Here is a 22,900-nt window from a genome sequence, read left to right as displayed (position 1 = left end):
CCTAGAGCTCACGAGCATGTTGGCGCACACCACACGGCTCCTTGGCCAACCAAGTGTGTAAAGACGGGTGAGGACAGCCCGTAGAAAATATTTATGTTTTCACATTTGATCATCTGAAAATGGAAACTAGATCAAAAAGAAAGGTTATAGGGGAATACAGGGATGAACAATTAGAGCGTCCCCAATAGCTAACGATTTGGCCGGCTAATGTCCAACGTGGATGAAAGATACCATTAAAATAGTGCTAACTAGCGAGCTGCTCGTCGTTTGTCTCGCAAACCTCCTGAAGAATTCAACAGTGTCCGCCTCTTCGGACCCGCTCACATCTGCTGCTCAGAGTGTCTAGATTTTTTTTTTTTTTTATTCTCTCACAAGCCAGCTCAGCTAGCGAAATCATTCGTTGCGTTGCGGACGCCCTTATGGACCGGAACTAGAAACTTAATGTAAGATTAGAGAACAAAGAACTTAATGTAAGAACATGATATGGCTTAGGGTGCCTATTCGACATGTTTAGCCTGTTCGCTCGTTGGTTTCACTCAGGGCTTATTAGCCAGCCAACAGTGTTTTTCTATCACAACAAACCAGCCCCAGCCGAGCTTATCAGCCATAAAACCAACCAGCAAACAGACTGGTTAGAAGTTTTGTTATAAGATAATATGAGTGTATCCCACTTAAACACGGTATCCCATAAAACACAAACAGAAAACACCATATCCGGTTTCCAATCTAGTTTTCGTATTTTTCTACAAATACAAAAACAAAGAAATGGGACAGGATTTGTTCCATCTATTTTCATCACTACCATAGTCAATGCCCACCTTACACAAAGACTTTATCCGGTTATCCCTATCGGCCTCCATAATCCTTAATAGTACTCTTGTAACCATGATCCTAAATTCTTTTGATTATCGATAAGTTAGGCAAGGGGTTTCCTCTTAGATGATGGAAGTTTTATTTAAATAAAGTTTAGGTGTATAACAAAATGGAAAGAAATATAATAACTTAAAACCAGCGTAGAATCTAGTATAGTACTTTTTTGAGTCAGCCTCCTAGTTTATTTTATAACATTATTTTATAGAATCATTTTTCAATAGAAAACTGTTCGATAGCCATAAAGGTGTGAAACAATTTTAGAATAAGGTCTGAAACAATTTTGACGGAGGGGGAGGGGAAGGGGAAGAGATGTTTGAGGCGGTGTACCTGGGCCCAGGCCAGAGAAGTGGGGGGGCGGGGCGGCTAGAAGGAAGTGGACGACAGCTATGGCCTGTTGCCTCTTTGCTCTTGGGGGTTCTCTGACCTGAATATCTGACGGGTGCAGTGCAGTTGCAGCCCCCAGGCCCCAGCGGAAGTGTTTTTGGCGGGAAGAGCGCGCTTTCCCATTTCTACCCTCCTCTGCTCTTGCTGCCTTGCTTGACTGTCTCCGACGACCACGACCTAAAATACCAGACTTAATCGTCCTTTAAGTAGCGCCGCAAGTAAGGGATTTAATATCTATTTTTTATCTTCTCCAACAACAAGACCCAGAAACAATCATTTCCGCAAATAAGTATCCAAGAGAGAGTATACTCAAATTTGGGTTATGCCTCTTCTAGCACCTAAAATAGATCTTACATATAGATACTTTGTTGGAGGTTATAGGTATTGTGTTAGACATCTATTTTGAGTTTGGGTTCCGCTGTTTGAGACCGCCTTACTTAAATGCCATTAACCCCTACAAACCCATGTTTTTCGTTGGTTTCTCCAACTAGCCACATCACTCAAAATTCATACAGGCGGCCAATACAGGCGGCCATATCGCCCGAAATTCCCTCCTCGTGGACACGGTTGAGCCACGTGCTTCCCAATTCGTGTCCAATAAATTGATCTCCCTCCCACGCCCGACCTTCCCCTCTCCTCTCGCACCACACCGCCTCTGCCGCTCGCACCGCCGTCGTCGCTGCCCCCGCCCGCGCCTCCCCTTCCCCTTCCTCTCCCTCTCTACTTCTCTCTCGACGTGGTGGCGCACCAGCGAGCCCCGCGCGGTGGCCGGCCACCCCCCCGCTCCCCTTGCGCGGCCTCCTGCACGCCGTACGCGCGGCTCCTCGATCCGTCTGCTCGCTGGTTTGCTCCCTCCCCCTCTCTCTCTCACACGCTCTCTCTCTCTCTCCCTCCTTACTCTATGTAGGGTTTAGTGCACTGAATCTGCGGTCGCATTGCTTTGCGATTTGGACGCAATCCAACAAGCCAAGGTCAATTTGAGAATGGATCTATTGTTCTCGCGCTTTTCTGTTACCAATCTACATGTTACTGCCTTACTGTAGTTTTTTAATGCATTTGTCACCTGCTCGGATCGGCTGGGATCTTGAGACTACCTATGTGTCGTGGCATATAGCTGAGGATATGGCCATGTCAGTGATATTTGTTTGATTTCTTAGTACGCTGCAGTGTTCATGATTTTGTGCCACATATCTGAGGACATGACCATGGCAATTGTATTTGTCTCGATTCTTAGTGCACTGCGGTGGTCATGGTTTTGGTCATGTACAATGATGAGTACGCTTTCCTCTTGCTGTTAGATTAATTTGAGGGAAAAGGGTAGTGCTGTCACAACTCACAATGATTTGCAAAAGATGTTGTTCTTTTTCAAAAAATTGCGGGTCCATCGTGGAGGGTGATGCAACTTTTATTTGTTCATGTAGGCTTCTCCATGCCTTTGACATTTATCGGTTGCCTACAATCTCATATAACAATAATTGATGGCAAAAATCTTGATACTCAAAAAGTGATGATAAAATTTTAGTGCCGATGAAACAACAGAACGCTTCTCCAGCTCTATTCCATTTACTCTTGTTGTATATACTAGGTAGCGTGTTCGTGCGTTGCTACGGGATAACTAACAATTTATACTAAAAACACACGGATCACACGATAAGATAACAATACTGTTAAATTAAATACCAGTGTTAAAGTGACATTTAATCCAAAAAGCAAAGTAAATGAATTTAACACAGTCATGGAGTGCGCGGCATCGCAGGCTCACAAACTCTAGAGCTTCCAGAGATTGGGTCGAATCCAACCTAGAGCCTCGGAACCATGTACCTTTTCCTGGACGGGCTTCACTTCGGATGCGCCGGTAGCAATATCAATGATCTCCAGTCGATGGACCAAGTCGTATGGATCCCCATACAATGGCTCACATATGTAGATTTTATTCTCCTTGTACTTGGATACACTTGTTCCACTTAGGCTTTCATTGAAATGTTTAGACACGAACAGTGTCTGATCACCGATGTCCCTCACCCTAGACCACTCTGGCGTACGGTCGTGGAGTTTACACTTGTAGATCGCGCTGCTATAGGTGAAGCTCTATGTCTCGTGGAACGTGCTCATCATGGCACCCACAATGTGTAGCTCACCGTTTGATTCTAGGTAGCTACAGTGCAGAGCCCTGTAGGTGGCGACAGCGATGGCAGTAGCATCGCGGTTGGAGTAACGCCGATGGCGTTGCTGTTGCAGACAAAGATTTCTCTAGTGCAGTCAATTGCCAAGAACTTGTCTTGGCAGTGGACGATGGACCCCATGGAGAACTCTAGTTTGGTGTCAAGCAGCGTCCATGCGCTGTCGACTCTAACCTGGCAGAACACGACCTCCGTGGAGCACCCAAGCATGGCCATGGCCACGCACTCACGGTCGGCGGCATCAGGCGGCGTCGAGAGCATGATCTCATGGAAGAACACGTCCCTCATGTCTTCTAGCTTGATGGCTCTACCTACGGCATCCGCGTCCCTGTAGCCGTTGGTGGGATGGAGGACCCATCGGTTGTGGACCCTAGACACGTATTTCGATGAGGATGCCACCGCGATGTGTTCGCCTACCGATCGAAGTAAAAAACAAGCGACGTTCCTCCTTAGCCAGGCCTTCCGGTCGAAGAGGCAAGCTAGGGTCAGAAGCGAGCGTTGTTCCTCCTCATCCAGGCCCTCCGGTCGGAGAAGCGGGCCAAAGGTTGAAGCGAGGCCTTCCTCCTAGCCTGTTGTTAGGTATTTGGGCCGGCCCAGGTGTTGCACGTCGTTCGCAACATGGTCTGTTGGGTCGATCCTTTGCTGGGAAGTTGGTCCATGAGGAACCCTAGGTTTATGAACCCGACAGGAGCCCCAGGTGATTTGGGTAGAATTATCTGGGGAATTTTTGTCTCGACAGCGGGTGCGCGGGAATGCACCCGCGGGTGTAGCCCCTGAGCCCTCGGGTGATTCGGATAGAATCATCTAGGGGTTTTTTTGTGTTGCCAATAGGGGAATTTTTTGTTTTTGTTAGCGGGTGCGCGTGAGCGCACCCGCGGGTGTAGCCTCCGAGCCCCCGGATGATTCGGGCAGAATCGCCTAGCGGGTTTTGTCAGTAGGCGTGAGTGTGTGCACCTCGGTGGGCGTAGCCTCCTCTTTCTAGTTTCTGACCCATCATTTCTAAGAGCGTGGTCCTAGGTGTTTGGTTGTGTCCGAGGGATCGGGCGAGATAGAGTCATCAACCGGGCATCGGGCGCGCTCAAGGGGTAGCCGAGGGATCAGGCGAGATGGACTCGTGGACCTAGGCATTAGGTGCAGCCGAGGGATCGGGCGAGATGGAGTCACGGACCCAGGCGTCGGGCGCAGCGAGGGATCGGGCAAGTCAGAGTCGTGGATCTAAGCATCAGACGTGCCGACGCGATGGGGCGAGTCGGAGTCGTGGATCTAGACACTGGGCGCAACAAGGGATCAAGTGAGTCAGAGTCATGGATCTAGGTGTCGGGTGCAGCCGATGGACAACCAAGGGATCAGGCGAGATGGAGTCGTGGACCCAGGCGTCGGGTGCAGCCAAGGGATCAGGTGAGTCGGAGTCGCGGATCCAGGCATCGGACGTGTCGAGGCGATGGTGCGAGTCAGAGTCATGGATCTAGGCACCGGGCATAATGAGGGATCGGGCGAGTCAGAGTCATAGATCTAGGCGTCAGACGTGCCGAGGCGTTTGGGTGTCCTGAGCCCCTGAGCCCCACTGGGCTCGGTAGGGATTTGTTTGAGTTTCATGTGGTACCCCATCAGTGGTTTTCGCAACCTAAGGGGCTGAGCTAACGTCGCTTGCCTCGATGGCTCGAGCGACGCGCTCGGTGAGCTCGCTAACGGGCACGTTCGAGTGAAATTCGGGTCCATCATTCGTGATGGGGTCGGCATAGCCCTCATATGGCATTCCACTACTCCTTAATCCACGTCCTGGCAGATGCCTGGGTCATTCCGGAGACCGACCTGGGTGGCCTGTTGGCTTCCCCTCGATGGAGATTCTGTGGGCATGGCTTGAGGTTAGGATCGAACGAGAAGGTTGAGATGACCCTGTCTGCTTTAGAGCAGACTAGGCGAGGGCCGCTTGGGGCTCATCTGCATTTTCTCCCCTGGCTCTGTTTGATGCGAGGCGGCCTCGAGCTCTTCATGGGCCGACCTTTGAACCCCGGTCGGCCGTTGCTCATGTTGAATGAGGCAACTGTTGCTTCATGACGCAACACAGAGCGTTGTGATGCATTTAACTGCATATGCGATGCTTCGGATGTATGTGATGAATGAATGCGAATGTGTGCATGAATGTATGAATGACAACAGATGAATGAATGATCATATAAAGAAATAGTGGGGGTTTGGTAATGTTACCTTAATGACTTGAGTGACGGGGTTTGAAGAGCTCCTATCGAATATATCTGACCGAGATCCGGACTCGTCGTTCGTGATAGAGTTGGCATGGCCCACATGGGGCGTCCCTCTACTCCTTACCTATCTCTCAGCATTTGCCTGAGCCATTCGATCGACTCAGGAAGGCCATTGGTCTCTCCTAGGCAGAGATCCCATCGTTGGGCCTTTTCCAAGTCCTGCTTAGGAAGGCGGAGGGCCGCCTACGTGTAGTTGGGCCTTGTTTCTCATGCCTACCATGCAGTAGTGGTGGGCCATACCCAGGTCACGTCCCGTCTGACCAGGCGCTGTCTCATCAGGCAGGGTGCGTCCATCGACCAGGGCATGTCCCATCGTTTCCCATCTGCATTGAATGGGGAAGGGAGAGGGCTTCTCACCCCAATCCTTTGCCTTTCCTCAACTTTTGTGCCTCTTCTTTAAATAGGGGAAGGGAGAGGGCTTTCATCCCATTCTTTCACCTATTCCTCATCTGTCGCCTCTCCTCCTTCTCGCTAAGAGCATTCATGTGCCACGATGGTTCCTAGGAGAAAAAGGGGAGAGCGAGGGAGAGGAGAAACTTACAGATCCGTTCGTGAATCCGGAGCGCAATGTTGAGTTGGAGATCATCCATTGTGAGCGAGTCGATGTTGTCCACCTTCGCCGAGAAGGGGTGCTACCGCCGAAGGAGGTGGCGTGCTGGATCCTATGCGGTCTCCTTAATTAGTGGGGCCTAGAGCTACAGCACCTCAATCCGACTGGGGTGCTGCACGTCGTTGGCTTCGTCATGGTCTGCGAGGCCTTCTTCGGAATGGAGCCGTATGTGGACTCTTTGTAGTGGATCTTCACCGGGCGAGCCTTGTCAGAGGGGAAGCCTCCCAGGACCACGCCGGTGGGAGGTTTCACCCTACAGCTGCTCAGGTCGACCAATTCATAAAGTTTGATGAGATGTCAGAGACATCCTCTAGCCATGGCGGCCATACTACAATAGGCAACATCATTGTCCATGAGCTACCCTGTCTGTATAGGAAAGCCTGGAGCTCCATGTTCTTCTGCTGAGCATCTATGGGTGTGACGCCCTTGAGGTACTCGTTGCGCTCACCGAAGTCGAGGGAGCAGAATTGGGTGGGGCCCTTGCAGTGGTGGAGGCTCATTGGGCGAGCGTGACTAAAGGCGTGCATCAAGAAGACGTCACTCAACCTACGGATGGAGTGGAGGTCGGGTCGGAAGCTCCATCCAAGTCGAGCGTTGCCCCGTTGGAGGGTGAGCAGCCTTTATCTTTGCCGGTCATGTCGTTAGTAGATGCCACCGGGCGGCCACAGTAGAAGTAGCCAGTAGATGTAATAGTTTAAGTTCATGGGGGAGCCCCCGTGTGGACAGTTTGTATTGATGAATACATCAATTTTCATTTTGTGATGAATTACTTCATTCGGAGAAGCTTGTCCCATCCGTTCCTTATTTTTACCTTAGCATAGCTTTGTTTTTATTATTTCTTTTTCACACTTGACCGATCGTCCCATGGGCTACAACCTTAAGAGCCCGGGCATGACCCATGAGGCTCAGCTGCTTGTAACCGTCGGTAGAGGTGGGGTGCGATTAGTCTGAGTGTTAAAGCAAAGTTACGTAGGATAATTAAAGGAAGGGACTACTCTTTCGTTCGGGTAAAAAAGTATTTACCATATGATAGTAAAAAAGAGGTGGTATCGTACCCCTGTGGAGACCCCGAGCGACCCGGGCCGAAAGTGTTTGGGCCAGGATGCTCTGTAGGAGCGAACGTTGAATGAAAAAATGGTAAGACTGAATTTTTAAGGGAAGAAACGACGTAACTGTTCGATGTTCCAAGTGTTGGTGAGAACGTCGCCGTTGCTGTCCTTTAGTCGGTAGGCGCCCGGTCGGATAACTTTGGTCACCATATAGGGTCCTTCCCATGGCAGAGAGAGTTTGTTCTTCTCCATGGTCAACTGGGTCCTTCGAAGCATGAGGTCTCTAACCTGGAGGATCACTTCAACCAAGAGCTTGGCTTGTTGCAGTCCGAGACTGCTGGGGTCGACAACTCCTCGAGCCACGGGAGCTCAGAAGAGTTGATGACGACAATGGTGAGCTCATAATGCTCATGATCGCACGTGAAGGCATGCGAGAAGGTGCTACCCACAGTGATGATGTCGTTCGGTCCTGGCATCTTTAGCTTTAGGTAGGTATAGTTGGGGACCACCATGAACTTTGCGTAGCATGGGCGCCCCAAGATGGCGTGGTAAGACCACAGGAAGTCCACCACCTCGAAGGTGAGCACCTCTGAGCGGAAGTTGGCTCGGTCGCCGAACGTGATGGGCAGGTCGATCTACCCAAGTGGGTATGCCTGCGTTCCTGGGATCAAGCTATGGAAGAGAGAGCTCGCCGCTCGGAGCTCCGGCTAGGGGATGCGCATGGCGTTGAGGGTGTCGACGTAGAGGATGTTGAGGCCGCTGCCTCCATCATCAACACCTTGGTGAGGTGCTTCTTGCGGACGATGGGGTCAATGACGAGTGGATAGCATCTTAGTCTGGTGACATGGGATGGATGGTCCCTCTGATCAAAAGTGATCGGAGATAACGACCAGCGAAGGAAGGAGGGGACGGCCGTTTCGATGACGCATGCCTCTCGGTAGCGTACCTTGTGCTGGCGCTTGGAGCAGATGGCATCGGATCCCCCGAAGACCATGATGCATTCCTCGGGGTTAGGGAAGTCATCCCCATCCTTGCCCACCGTGCCTCCACTCTTGGCTGCTGCCTCCTTGCCTTTTCCTTCTTTCGGCCCACCGGTCTATCGTAGGAAACGCTTGAGGAGCTCACAGTCCTTGTAGAGGTGCTTGATGGGGTAAGCGTGGTTGGTGCAAGGGCTATCCATGAGCTTGTTGAAGTGGTCAGGTAGGCCCTACTGGGGCTGCTTGCTTGTGCAATCAGCTGCGGTGATCAACACGGAGTTGGCCGATCGGCGTCGATCCTTCTTGTTCTTTTTGCCCCTCTACGTGGAGGGGCCCTCATCTTGGTCCTCGTGCTTGGCCTTGCCTTTGTCCTAGCCTCCATTAAAGACCGCTTCGATCGCCTCCTCATGGGAGGCGTGGTTTGTGGTGATGTCGAGTAGGTCGCGGGTGGTGTGGGGCTTTAGGTAGCCAAGCTTGTGGATCAGGGACTCGCATGTTGTCTCGGAGAGGAATACGTTGATGACGTCCATGTCGATGACATCAGGTAGGGAGTTGCACAGCTTTGAGAACCTACGGATCTAATCCCACAGGACTCGCTGGGCTCCTGCTGGTAGCTCTTGAGGTCCTAGGAGTTTCTAGGGTGGACATATGTCCCCTGGAAGTTTCCGACGAAGATCCTCTTGAGGTCCACCAAGTCACAGATGCTATCGTGTGGAAGGAATTCAAGCCATGCTCAAACATGTTCCCCCACGTAGATGGAGAGGTACTAAATGATGAAGTGATCATCATCCACTCCCTAGGCTCGGCAGGCGAGCCAGAAGTCTTTGAGCCATATACCAGGATTCGTCTCCCTAGTATATTTGGTGATGTTGGTCGGCGGTCGGAAGCGCTATGGTAACGGCGCTCTCTAGATGCACCGGCCAAAGGCCCATGGTCCTGGGCCATCTAGGGTGGGACTCCAGTCGTTGGGTCGGTGACCACGCCTGGGGTGCATTTCACCGGTCCCCTTGTTGGTCCGGCTGGAGCCCGTGTCATCTACTCTCACCGCCACCCGATGGAGGTCATCATCATGCCAGGACTAACGCTAGTTGTTGATGATGTTGCGAGTGTCTTTGTTTGGCCTAAGGCGTTCGCGCATAGGCGATCGGTGTGGAGCAGGTGCCTGGTCAAGCTTTGGTGCAGCTGCGCCCTCCTGTTCCACGCCCGGCGGCCGTAGTGGCGAACGAATGGAGCGATGCGTCTAGTGCGTCCCCGCTCCTATAAGTGTAATCAAGCCCTATTGTGGGTTTTGGCATTGATGACCACCAAATTAGAGTACTAATGAGATTTATCGAGATGACAAGCAGGGAATCGAAAAATGAGGATGATGTACAGGTTGCAGGTGTCCTAAGTGCAATCAAGCCCTATTGTGGGTTTTGGCATTGATGACCACCAAATTAGAGTACTAATAAGATTTATCGAGATGACAAGCAGGGAATCGAAAAATGAGGATGATGTACAGGTTGCAGGTGTCCTAATTACAATAGGTGGCTATTCTTTTATGTTTTGAAATTGAGTTTAGAGAAAGCCGTACTATTAAGAGGGATTTTATGACAGTTGATCAACTGTTGAACCAGATGCTCAAATTCTCAGATTTACATCCTCTCACCTAGTCAAAATAGCCAGCCAAATTTTACTTCAACTTACCTGTTTTGGCTAGGGCGGCAGTGATGCCCTGTTAAGAGCGGTAGTGCTGCCCTTAACTGACCGTTGGACCCAAGGGGTATTTATACCCTTTAGGCCCAGCCCACAACGGTCATCTTCTTCACTCAGTCATTCTGCTCGAAACAGAACAGAACCAAAGCTCACCTCTCTCCTCCATTGTTGCTCCTTCATCCGTCAAGGAAATCATTGATTCCAACCATCAAAACTTGAGAGAAAAGGCAGCAAAACTCGATTGGAGAGTAGATCCACTGATTCCCAAAGTCTAAGAGCATTTGGTTCATGTTTGGCCAGCGGTTCTAGGGTTTGTTACTCTTGGAGCTTGCTCCTAGCCAGCTAGGCGTCGCCCTTGAGCTTGCCAACTCATGTGGTAACCTTGGGAGGTTTGTAACCTCATTCTCAAAGCTAAGAAATCACCTCTCACTTCAAGAGTTCATCCTCTTGATTTGAGAACGAGGGTAAGGCAAGCCTTTGTGGCAAGCCCAAGCCTTTTGTGGCTTCCTCAACAACATGGACTTAGGTAAACCTTTGTGGCGAGCTGAACCACGGGATAAATCTTGTGTCTCGCGTGCTTCATCTTGTTTACTTGTTGGTTTAGCTCATTACTAGCTGGTGTTAGGGTTTGGTTGCTCAATCCACTCTTGTGTGGAGGTTCTATGATATTCAGTCTTCGAACTAGATCTTATCTTTCTATTACAGGATTAAGCAGATAAAGGGGTCAAGTTCATCTCTGTACACCGCTCAACAAAATGGTGTAGTAGAGAGGAAGAACCGTACACTTCTTGATATGGCAAGGACAATGCTAGATGAGTACAAGACGTCGGACCTCTTTTGGAGTGACGCCGTCAACACCGCTTGCCATGCCATCAATTGCCTCTACTTACACAAGAAAGTCAAGAAGACTTCATATGAGCTTCTAACCGATAACAAACCAAAGGTGTTTTAGAGTGTTTGGGTGCAAGTGTTTTATACTTAACAAAAGACCCAAAACCTCTAAATTCGCACCTAAAGTTGATGAAGGCATTCTTCTTAGTTATGGATCAAATGAGCATGCCTATCATGTCTTCAACAAAACCATGGGTAGAGTTGAAGTCACGGTAGATGTGACATTTGATGAATCTAATGGCTATCAAGTGGAGCAAGTTGATTCAAGTGTTGTAGAAAAGGAGGATCCACCATGTGAGGCAATCAAGCAAATGGCTATAGGCGACATTAGGCCACAAGAAGATCGAGTCACTGATGATGAGGATCCCCAGACTGTTGCTGCACAAATTTCTGTTGATATACTCTATCAACAAGGGCAGCACTCACCTGCTGAAAATCAGCAGGGTGGCAGTGCCGCCCCATCCACCTCAGCAGCAGCTCCTTCAACTCCTACTCCACCACTTCAAGGGCTCAACTTGGAGCCTATCTTTGAACAAGAAGAAGCTAAAGGTCCAGAAGAAGAACAAGGAGGTGTTGAGCATCCAAGGCTACATCAAACTATACAACAGGATCACCCTGTTGACAACATCTTTGGGGGCATTCGAAAGGGGGTAACAACTCATTCACATTTAGCAAATTTCTATCAATATTACTCGTTTGTTTCCTCTTTGGAACCTCTCAAGGTAGAACAAGCACTTGGAGATCCGGATTGGGTCATGGCCATGCAAGAAGAGCTCAACAACTTCAAGAGAAATCAAGTATGGAACTTGGTGGAAAGGCCCAATACCAATGTCATTGGTGCCAAGTGAGTCTTCCACAACAAGCAAGATGAAAATGGCGTGGTAACAAGGAATAAGGCAAGATTGGTGGCCCAAGGCTTCACTCAAGTAGAGGGCTTGGACTTTGAAGAAACATATGCACCGGTGGCAAGACTTGAAGCAATTCGAATGCTTCTAGCCTTTGCTGCCCATCATGACTTCAAGCTGTACCAAATGGATGTCAAGAGTGCATTCCTCAATGGCCCAATAGAAGAGTTGGTGTATGTGGAGTAGCCACCGGGGTTTGAAGATCCCAAGTTCCCCAACCATGTCTATAAACTCCAAAAGGCGCTCTATGGGCTTAAGCAAGCACCAAGAGCATGGTATGAATACCTTAAGGAATTCTTGCTCAAACAAGGCTTTGAAATAGGCAAAGCTGACCCTACACTCTTTACTCACAAAGTTGGAAATGATATATTTGTGTGCCAAATATATGTCGATGACATAATATTTGGTAGTACTAACCATGTGTATTGTGATGAGTTTAGTAGGATCATGACTAAGAGATTTGAGATATCCATGATGAGTGAGCTGAAGTTCTTCCTTGGATTTCAAATCAAGCAAATGAAGGAAGGGATGTTCATTAGCCAGACCAAGTACACCCATGATATGCTTAAAAAGTTTGACATGGTGAATGCCAAGCCTATCAAAACTCCCATGCCAACCAATGGACATATTGATCTAAATGAAGAAGGGAAAGCCGTGGACATCAAGGTATATTGCTCCATGATCGGCTCTCTACTTTACTTATGTGCATCTAGGCCGGACATAATGCTTAGTGTGTGCATGTGTGCTAGATTTCAAGCCAACCCGAAAGAGTGTCATTTAGTGGCTATTAAGAGAATCTTGAGATATTTAGTACACACTCCTAACCTTGGCTTGTGGTATCCCAAGGGCTCCAAGTTCAATCTACTTGGCTATTCGGATTCCAATTATGCCGGTTACAAGGTAGATAGAAAAAGCACTTTGGGGACATGTCAATTCCTTGGACGGTCCCTAGTGTCTTGGAGTTCAAAGAAGCAAAATTGTGTAGCTCTTTCCACCACCGAGGCCGAGTATGTTGCAGCCGGTGCATGTTGTGCTCAACTACTTTGGATGAGGCAAACCCTTCATGATTTTAGATGTCAATTCACCAAAATTCCACTCTTGTGTGACAATGAAAGTGGCATAAAGCTTGCAAACAATCCTGTAAGCCACTCAAGAACCAAACATAAAGACATCCGACATCACTTCCTGAGAGACCATGAAACCAAAGGAGATATCGAAATTCGTCATGTGAGCACTGAAAAACGACTAGCCGATATTTTCACTAAGCCCCTCGATGAGTCAAGGTTTTGTGCTTTGCGTAGTGAGCTAAATATACTTGATTCTCATAACATGGTTTGAAATATGGCATACCTCTGCTTGACAACCTAGCAACATAAGAAAATGATTTAAAAAAATATTACATTGTGTTTCAAAACTATTTAAAAAGGCCAACTAAGTGTCATGACCATTGTCTGTGTTGTTGATTGCTTACTGGTCATGATATTTAGATAATATGTATCCATATCTGAGGTAAAGGAGGTCATAAAGTTTCAGTGTAATCCCTACAAAATTGGTAGGGCAGCAGTGCCGCTCATAATGGCCGGCAGTGCCACCCTCTAAAAACTGTGCGTTTTCTGCCAATTTTGGCTAGGTTGCGGGGCCTGTTCTCTTCTATCTATTTTATTCCCTGGCCCCTGACCCAACTCTCTCCTTCTCTCCCTGCCGACGCTGACGCCCGTGCTCCTCTTTCTTTCTCCCTCAAGCACGCACTGTCGCCGTTCCCTACGGGCTGCCACTCCGGTAGTGCCGCCCCTACAGCTGGTCGAGTCTCCTCGTTGCTGGCCCCCTGTAGGAAGCTCCTAGCCGAGCCCTTTCTCCTCTTCTCCCTCCACTCCATCATTTGGAAGCAAGGTGAAACCCTAACCCCATTTGATCTATGCAATGTGAAAGTTTTAGTCATGGATTTCTGTTTCTAGGGGGAGTATGAAGGGTTTAGAAAGGTTTTTGATGAGTAAATCAAAATGATTTTGAGTTTCAACGGTTGGATGATTTTGGGGAGAGCGGCAATGCCGCCCATGGGACCATTAATGGTACCCCTAGCAGATTCTAACTGCTATACTCAATCTCATTAATCTGGAAGTTCAGAATGGATTGGATTCATTTATCAAAAATTGTTTCTAAAAGTTTTTCATACTCAATCTTTCAAATCCATGGCTAGGGTTTCATATATTTTTTGTTTACACTGTGATTATAAAATTGTGATGATGGATAGACACTGTTGGAAGCAGGATTTAGCCAGAACGAGAAAGTTGAAAATGAACTAGTGAAGCAACTAAGGGCGGCAGTGCCGGCCTCAGGGGGCGGCAGTGCCGCCCTATCATGCTGATTCCAAATCCAGCAAAGCTTCCTGTGTCATTTTCAAAATTCTTTTTCTTGTTAAAGCCTGCTTGCAACTGTCTCTAACTCATTATCTTATACAGTTTCTTATCAAGTCTCATTTAATTGCATAGATGGACCAAAAAAAGAAAGGTGATGTCAACTAAGCAAAAGGTCAAGAAAGGCAGGAGACAAGCAAGCTATATTCCCAGTGACAGAAATCTTGATGAAGACCTTGCTGAAGAAGAAAGAATTCAGAGGATGGGAATGACTATTCATGTGTGGCCTGATTCTCCTCTACACATTTCAGAGTTTGATAGCAGCTACATGAGAAAAAATACTGATGGGTTCAACCTCAATCCTCCCCAAAACAGTGACAATCATATAGTTCTTGATTATTCCATGAGTTGGAAGAAGACAGGTGAAGCTAGAGAGATTGATTCCTATTCCTCTAATAGGTCCAGTGGCATTGATTATAGATTTTGGAATGCTTTCCAATCTGATTTTTATGCCACAGCCTTCCTATCTAAGCCAAAGGGCAAGATTAGCAAGATGCAGTACATTAATTTTGGTGACTTGGAGAGCAAGGATGATCATGGGTTTACTGCAGCCATCAAGACCTGTGACCGCTTTGAGATGACAGATATCATGAGTTTCATGCATGATTGGAACAGAGAGATTCTTGCATAGTTCCATGCCACTTACTATTGGAACATGGAAGTGGATGAGCTTCATTGGATGACTGATGGGCAACATTATCACATTGATTTTGTCACCTTCTGTCGAATTCTTGGTTTTGGACACATCCACAGGGGATATGAGAGGATTCATAATGAATGTCGTCTTGAGCCAATGGAAGTAAGCTTCATGTGGGAGAATCAAAATCTTGCAGTTCCTGATTGATCTAGGACCAAGCTTAAGAGCTTCTATTACATCATGAACAATCTTTTCAGGATCACTCTTAACCCCAAAGACAATGCAACAGATTTGAATGGCTACATCACCAATGTATTGTCTAGGTTTCCCAATAGTGAAAAGTTTAATGTTCCAAGGTTTATTTGGTTGAGCTAGCATATGCCATGGATGATGGGAGGAGATCTTTGCCCTATGCTCCTTACCTCATGTTTGTGATTGAGAGAGTGACTGGCATGTGGTTCCCTAAGGATTGTGAGCACACTGTTTACAAGATCAAAAAGACCCATGGTGGCTTAGGGGGACTTGGGTCAGCCACTCAGCGCACTTGTTCTAGAGGACATGGAGATAGTGGAGCAGCAGGCCTTCACTCTTCTGGAGCTAAACATAGAGACATTCCTGAGCCATCCAGGGCTAGGGAACAAAAGAAGAAGTCTAAGTGGGGGAAGATGAGTGCATGGATGAAGGCTATCTTTACTCATTGTGCATATGCGTCATAGACTGCTTATGAGGATAGAATGGAAAACAGGAGAGCAGTGAGGCATGCTAGGGAGATGGTGGGGCTGCCACCTCTTCCACCAGTGTAGTCACCACCTTAGTTTCCTAACTTGCCTCGCCTTTCTTCCTCTGATGAAGAGCAGGATCAGCCACATGAACATCATTATGAATAGCCAGGTGATCAGTAGTATGGGCACTCATATGAGGCATTCAGTTAGTACTACAGGTACCCACAGGGGTAGCATTTTGAGCAGCCCCATGGCAGCAGGACCTTGGTGCAGAGATTCACTCCACAGAGGCCGATCCACAGGTTCAGGCAGTCTTGCTTCGCACATATTCTAGGAGACCGCGTCCTTCGACGGATCAGTCAGGTCCTTCTACTTCAGCTGGGGCATCTCCTCCACGACATTCAGCACGCTTCACTTCTCACATCCACGTCGCCGGACGTGCCCACATCGACTCCGACAGTGATGAGCGACTTTTCTTCTTTTTCTTCTCTTTTTGGTACTTGATGCCAAAGGGGAAGAAAATTAGAGGGGTCAACAATTTTTTGATCGCTTTATGTCTAGATCCTATTAGAGTAGTTGTTAGGTTGTGAGTTTGAGAGTCACTCAAAACTCTATTTTATGAAATAAGCTACTTTATGACTTAATTTGCTTCAGATATGGACATATATTCATGGTTACTGTTTTAGCTTGTCATATTCTGAGTTTAGATTGTTTTATATTCATATGATCTGCTATAGGAACCTGATTGCTACCTGACCGATATAGTCAGGACAACAGTGCCGCTCTCTGAGGTCGGCAATGCCACCCTATGTTGTATCAGCCAGGGTCTTGTGTGCTTGAACTGATATAACCAATCATATGCATCACGTTTATTCCTGTGACACCTTGTTCAGCACCCCATAGCAGGCATGGATGTAGGGGAGGTTTCCATCACACCTAAAATGTGAATCGTGGCCTTTTATGCTAAATTAAGAATTCAAATCTCTATTCACATATTTAGGGGGAAGCTCCTACACCCATAGTTCGAAAATCTCAATTTTATTTTATATCTTTTGTAAGCTCTAATTGGGTTGTCATCAATCACCAAAAAGGGGGAGATTGTAAGTGTAATCAAGCCCTATTGTGGGTTTTGGAATTGATGACCACCAAATTAGAGGACTAATGAGATTTATCAAGATGACAAGTAGGGAATAAAAAAATGAGGATGATGTACAGGTTGCAGGTGTCCTAATTACAATAGGTGGCTAGACCTAGCTCAAAGGAGGTTTAAATTCTTTTATGTTTTGAAATTGAGATTAGGGAAAGCCGTACTATTAAGAGGGATTTTAGGATAGTTGGTCAACTGTTGAATCAGATGATCAAATTCTCAGATTTACATCCTCTCACCTAGTCAAAACAGCCAGTCAAATTTCACTTCAACTTACCTGTTTTGGCTAGGGCGGCAGTGCCGCCCTATTAAGAGCGGCAGTGCTGCCCTTAATTGACCGTTGGACCCAAGGGGTATTTATACCCTTTAGGCCTAGCCCACAACGGTCATCTTCTTCACTCAGTCATTCTGCTCAAAACAGAATAGAACCAAAGCTCACCTCTCTTCTCCATTGTTGGTCCTTCATCCCTCAAGCAAATCCTTGATTCCAACCATCAAAACTTGAGAGAAAAGGCAGCAAAACTTGATTGGAGAGTAGATCCATTGATTCCCAAAGTCTAAGAGCATTTGGTTCACATTTGATCGGCAATTCTAGGGTTTATTACTCTTGGAGCTTGCTCCTAGCCGGCTAGGCGTCGCCCTTGAGCTTGCCAACTCATGTGGCAGCCTTGGGAGATTTATAACCTCATTCTCAAAGCTAAGAAATCACCTCTCACTTCAAGAGTTCATCCTCTTGATTTGAGAATGAGGGTAAGGCAAGCCTTTATGGCAAGCCCAAGCCTTTTGTGGCTTCCTCAACAATGTGGACTTAGACAAACCTTTATGGTGAGCTGAACCACGAGATAAATCTTATGTCTCACATGCTTCATCTTGTTTACTTGCTGGTTTAGCTCATTACTAGCTTGTGTTAGGGTTTGGTTGCTCAATCCACTCTTGTGTGGAGGTTCTGTGATATTCACTCTTCAAACTAGATCTTATCTTTCTATTACAGGATTAAGCAGATAAAGGGGTCAAGTTCATCTCTGTAAAATCTCAGCTATGTTAGATTTATTTTTGTAGAGCGGTAGTGCCGCCCTATCAGGCCAGCAGTGTCGCCCTCTGTTCTGATAGAGTTTTGAGTTAAATTTTAATAGGCCTATTCACCCCCCTCTAGGCCTCCTTTATCTTCCTGAAGATCCTACAACTCCCCTAGTGGGGAGAGAGGGCGTGAGTCGAAGGCGCGACGTGGAGCTTTCCGCCTGTTGAATGGTGGCGGTCTCTACCAGTGCCTAGAGGTTCTGGTGGATTGCCTATTCCTAGGGGTCGTCCGGCTCATGAAGGCCGTGCAGAAGCATCGCTGCGATGGCGATGTTCTGGCTAGCCTGAGCAAACTGTGGGGGATCGTTCCCCCCGTCTATGATCGTGCGCTGGACATGGCAGGCGCGACTCCAGGCGCCGCTTGCCAGGTTACGCGCATAGGGCGCATCGTGGTGCGCCGAGCGTGCCGGCGTAGGTGGCAGCTAGTTCTACTGCCTTTGTCCTAGCTCCTTGCCATGCGCCTAGGCACACGTGAGGGCATCCACACGAGGGTCCGGAGGGGTGTGGGTCTGTAGAGACTCTGCCACCACCAGCGGCTGTCCTAGAGCGTCCGCCATAGCGCACTCCCAGGACACAGGGTGGCTAAGTGCCATGACATCGCTGCTGCTAGAGCCATCACTCTCGACATCGTCATCTAGGAGGTCATCAAAAGAGGTAGGAGCGTAGCTCGCCATCTCCACGAATTCGAATATGAGAGGGGGCGGCGCCAGCGTCCTTCGGAGCCCCTGAGCGTACGCGTCCATGGAGGACGTGAGGCCATAGGGGAACCAGTCGCATGGCGGTCGCGGCAGGGAGAACGAGGTCCCTCCGGAGAATCGGCAAAAGACAGTAAAGAGCGAGTAAAGAACAGTACATACATTACTCATAGTGGGGTTTGAGTAGAGCGTATGCTCAGAATGAAGCACAGGTGCCTCACCGTTGAAGTCGTCAGGTGTCCCAGAGCCGGTGGAGGACGTGCCTCCTCCGACAGGCACAGGAACAAGTGCTTCCTCATGGAGGTGCAGCACGTCGAGCCGGTCGGCGTTGAAGTCCAGGCTTCCGAAGAGGAAGGTCTAGGATGGCTCGAAGACAGGTGGAACCCACATCCCAACAAGTGGGAGCACGGGAAACTCTAGGGAGCCAAAGCGAGTCATATCGTTTGAGCCCACCATGGTGAAGATGGCGGAAAGATGGGCCATCCGATGACCAAAAGCGTGAACGTACGGTGTCTTCCCCACAGACGGCGCCAACTGTCAGTGCAGAAAGTGACCAACACGTAAATATTTGTAGTTTTGCCGTACGTTGTGATCGGATGTGGCCTAGCACTCAATGACACCAGGTTTATACTGGTTCAAGCAACGTGCCCTATGTCTAGTTTAAGTTGGTTGGTGACTTTATTCCTGAGCCCAGGTGCTCGAAGTTTGTTGTGGGGTTACAAGCAAGAGGCCTAGTCAGACTCTGGACTGAAGGGCCAAGAGTGACGGAAGCTCCTACATGTGCTAAGTATTCGAGCGTGTGCTCTATGTATCTGTGTGATTGATCGTCTCATAGGTTGTTTGATCCGTTGGTGGCTGAATCGTCTGAGAGTAGATCCATCCAATCCTCCTATATTGGGAGAGAGCGCATCCCCTTTTATAGATGAAGGGGATGGCCTTACAAGCGAGAGAGAGTACGTATGCTACTAAGTCTTGTTGCCCATGCCATCGGGTACAAGATGATGGTAGGCGGCCACAATATTATTTATGTCAGATGCATGTGGGAGGTTTTTACCGCATTCACCATGTATGGCAAATGATGGCGCCCATAACACTGTTGATGCCCAGAGGCATGTGGGGGGTCTTACCATGTTTGCCTGGTACGTGGATTGATGGTGCCCGTAACATTGTAGGGCAAAACATCGGTGCACACAACACTGCTTGGGGTCTGACATGCCCGAAAGGTTGCAGGGCTCCCTTCTAACATGTCCTATCGGTACTATCCTATAGGTGCACAGGGTATGGTCCTTGGTATTATGGTTTGACTTGAGTGTCTTGCCTTACTTGCTCTACCCATTTCCTAGGTTCTCACTAAGCGGGCGTCCCTGGTCGGTTAGTCCAGTTAGCCCTGACTGTGCTAGTCGAAGAAGAGCTGTAAGCAGAGGTTCAGTGTATCCCTGGTTGGAGACGCGGGTCAGAGTCATAAGCGGCGTTGGCCAGGCCTTCCTGCTGGAGAAGCATGTCGGAGTTGGAAACGAGTGACGTTCCTCCTTGGCCAGGCCTTCCAGTCAGAGAGTTGGGCCAGGGTTGGAAGCGAGCGTTGTTCCTCCTCATCCAGGCCCTCTAGTCAGAGAGGCGGGCTAGAGTCAGATGCGAGGCCTTCCTCCTAGCCTATTATTAGGTATTTGGGCCAACCTAGGAGTTGTGTGTCGTTTGCAACATCATCTGCTAGGCCAATCATTTGCTGGGAAGCCGGTCCATGAGGGACCCTGGGTTTATGAACCTAACACTGAGCCTTAATGGATTGCGGAGAAGTCAGCGAATATTCGATGAATAGTAACAAATTGCGGTGAAAATAGGTGATACAGGCTACAGTTGCGTGAAAGCCTAGGTAACGGCCCACCACGTTGTTTCAGAGAATTCAGAGAGGCGCAAATCATGGAGCGGTTTCCCAAAAACCCTCGAATGCAAAAGGTGGGGGGAGCGCTTTATAACTGCACCGCCACACTCTGCGCTCCTACCTTTGCCCCTTTGCTACTTTGTCTTCCTCCATAGCCCTCGCACTTCTAGATTCATACGTGCTTTCGCTGCCAATCCCAAACTAGATCTGAGAGATGGCGCCAAAGTGGGAGTTGGAAACCCGAAGAAGGCGACCGCCGAAGCCAGCCATGACAATGAGTGGGTGCCATCACTCATAGGAGAGGCGAAGATCAACAGGATGGTGGAGGTGGGCGTTCTCCTGGACTGTGTCACTGTCGCATGGTGGATGGCCAACGGTGAGCCCTACCCAATGCCTCATACCGATGAAGCTGTAGTTTTTGAAGATTATTTCTAGTGCGGGTTAGGATTTCCCATTCATCCTTTCTTGAGAGATCTATTGGAGTTCTAGAGAGTTAGTTTGTGCAACCTCCACTCAAACACCATCTTGCACATCTCTATCTTTATACATTTCTGTGAGGCGTATCTTGGAGTTCTTCCCCACTTCAACCTCTTCCGACACCTGTTCTGGCTGAAGAAGAAAGGCAGCGGTGGTTCCAGAGTGGTCGGCGGCGTATATTTGCAACTCCATGATGGGATGGTAGGCGAGTACCTCATTGTACTACTGAACACGTCGCTGAAGGGGTGGAACGCTAGGTGGTTCTACATGAAGCAGAGCCATCCTACCATCCGTTGCGACATCGACCACGTTCCAAAGAACCAGAAGAGCTAGACAGAGAAGCCGAGCAGTGCCAATATGGAGCAGGTGAGGGAGCTCCTTGGCCTAATAAAGGGCGTGGAGACCAACGGTGGACAGGTGGCGGCGAGCTTTATAGTGCGCCGCGTCTAGCCCTGCAAGGAGAGGGCCCACATGGGCTTTGACTTCAAGGGGGACATCGATGGCACCCGAGAGAGGACGAAGAGGCTGTCGTGGGATGACATGCTAGAGCGAGCCACAGAGCTATTCACTCCAAATGCCTCGTTCAGCGTGTCAGGGCAGACCAGACCCTTCAACTATACGAACCCGCCTCCTCAGGTAAAAGTCTCAATTATTTGTTCTTGATCCTTTTTATCATGTATCGTTGCCGAGTAGTGAACTGATTCACTTGTGGAAAGATCCATTTGCATTAACGAGTGGCATACTTCTCGAGCATGCTGAGGAGCAATTGGACGAAGGCAGTGGATGCCCAACCGACAACTCAACCTGAGGAAGGTGCCGTCAGCGCCTCGTCGGAGTCTAGAGGTGCAGACACTGGTCGGACGGACATTCCCCCCTAGTTTTGGAGAAAGTCCTAGGGAAAAGGGCAGTGACAGATGAGCTGGCCCGAAAGAAGAGAAAGACAGCGGGTGTAGCTCCCGCAAGCCGGGCAACATCTCACTTGGTGGTGACTAGACCACTCGGATGTAGAGTACGGCGATGTCTGAGAGGTCGGATGACGACGAGGCTCCAGTAGCTCCTCCTCCGAGCACTGAAGCGCCTCCACACAACACGCGTGTGGAGGTACAACCGAAGGGAGGGGAGGAAGTCCCTGAGCAGTAGGGGAAAGGAGTCCCCGAGCAATAGGCGAAGGGAGTCCCCGAGCAACAAGCGGAAGAGAGGCCGACGGCAGAGGCCATGAGACCTCCACCCTAGGGCACATGGGTTGACCCTAGGGCCGTGCCTAAGGGCTTGGGTAGGCAGTGCCAGTTCAGAACAGTTTACTGAGAGGCCAACGTGTAAGTTTCTTTTCTTTGGATTCAGCTTGTTGTCGGATCCTTATAGTTGCGGTGATTGACGAGCTAATCTGATGCAGAGCGAGGCATATGGAGGATCTAAATCTATTCGTCCAAACTGGCGAACAGCTAGGGGCTGGTCTCGATGTGAAGGTAATGCCAGCAGACCCCATCCTAGAGTACCCGGGCGCTCGGTGTCCTATGGAGGAGTCAATCGCCACTGTTGATGGACTTGGCGACGGAGAACGGTTGGTGTCGATAGCAAACGAGCCAGCGGCGGTGCCTGGGGCAATGGTGGGAGCCACCGAGTCTTCGGAGGCGGATGCTAGAGTTGTCGACACCGCACTAGAGTCTAGAGCGGAGAAGTCGATGGAGTCAGAGGAGTATACGGCACTCCCTGAGGCGTCGGAGGGTGTGGTTGGACACGCTATGCGGCCATCGAGCCCTTGGTGGTGCCACCAGCTGCAGAGGAAGATGAAGTGGAAGAGATTGAGCATGAGGAAGCTCTACCTCAAGTCGTCCAGATCCTCCGCAAGCGGGGCGATGAAGTTGTGGTGGTTGAAGAGGATGACACCACTAGGGAAGTTAGAAGGCTAGAGTACACCCTTTCCACGGTGATGAAGTAGATCAAGGTTAGTATTGCGTTGGCAATGTCTGTCTGTGTCATCAGAGATTGGTGTTCTTCATAATCTTGTTGCTTTTGCAGGGCAT

The sequence above is a fragment of the Miscanthus floridulus genome, chromosome 16, assembly GCF_019320115.1.
Source record: "Miscanthus floridulus cultivar M001 chromosome 16, ASM1932011v1, whole genome shotgun sequence".
NCBI classification, from domain to species: Eukaryota; Viridiplantae; Streptophyta; class Magnoliopsida; order Poales; family Poaceae; genus Miscanthus; species Miscanthus floridulus.
This window is presented reverse-complemented; position numbering follows the sequence as displayed.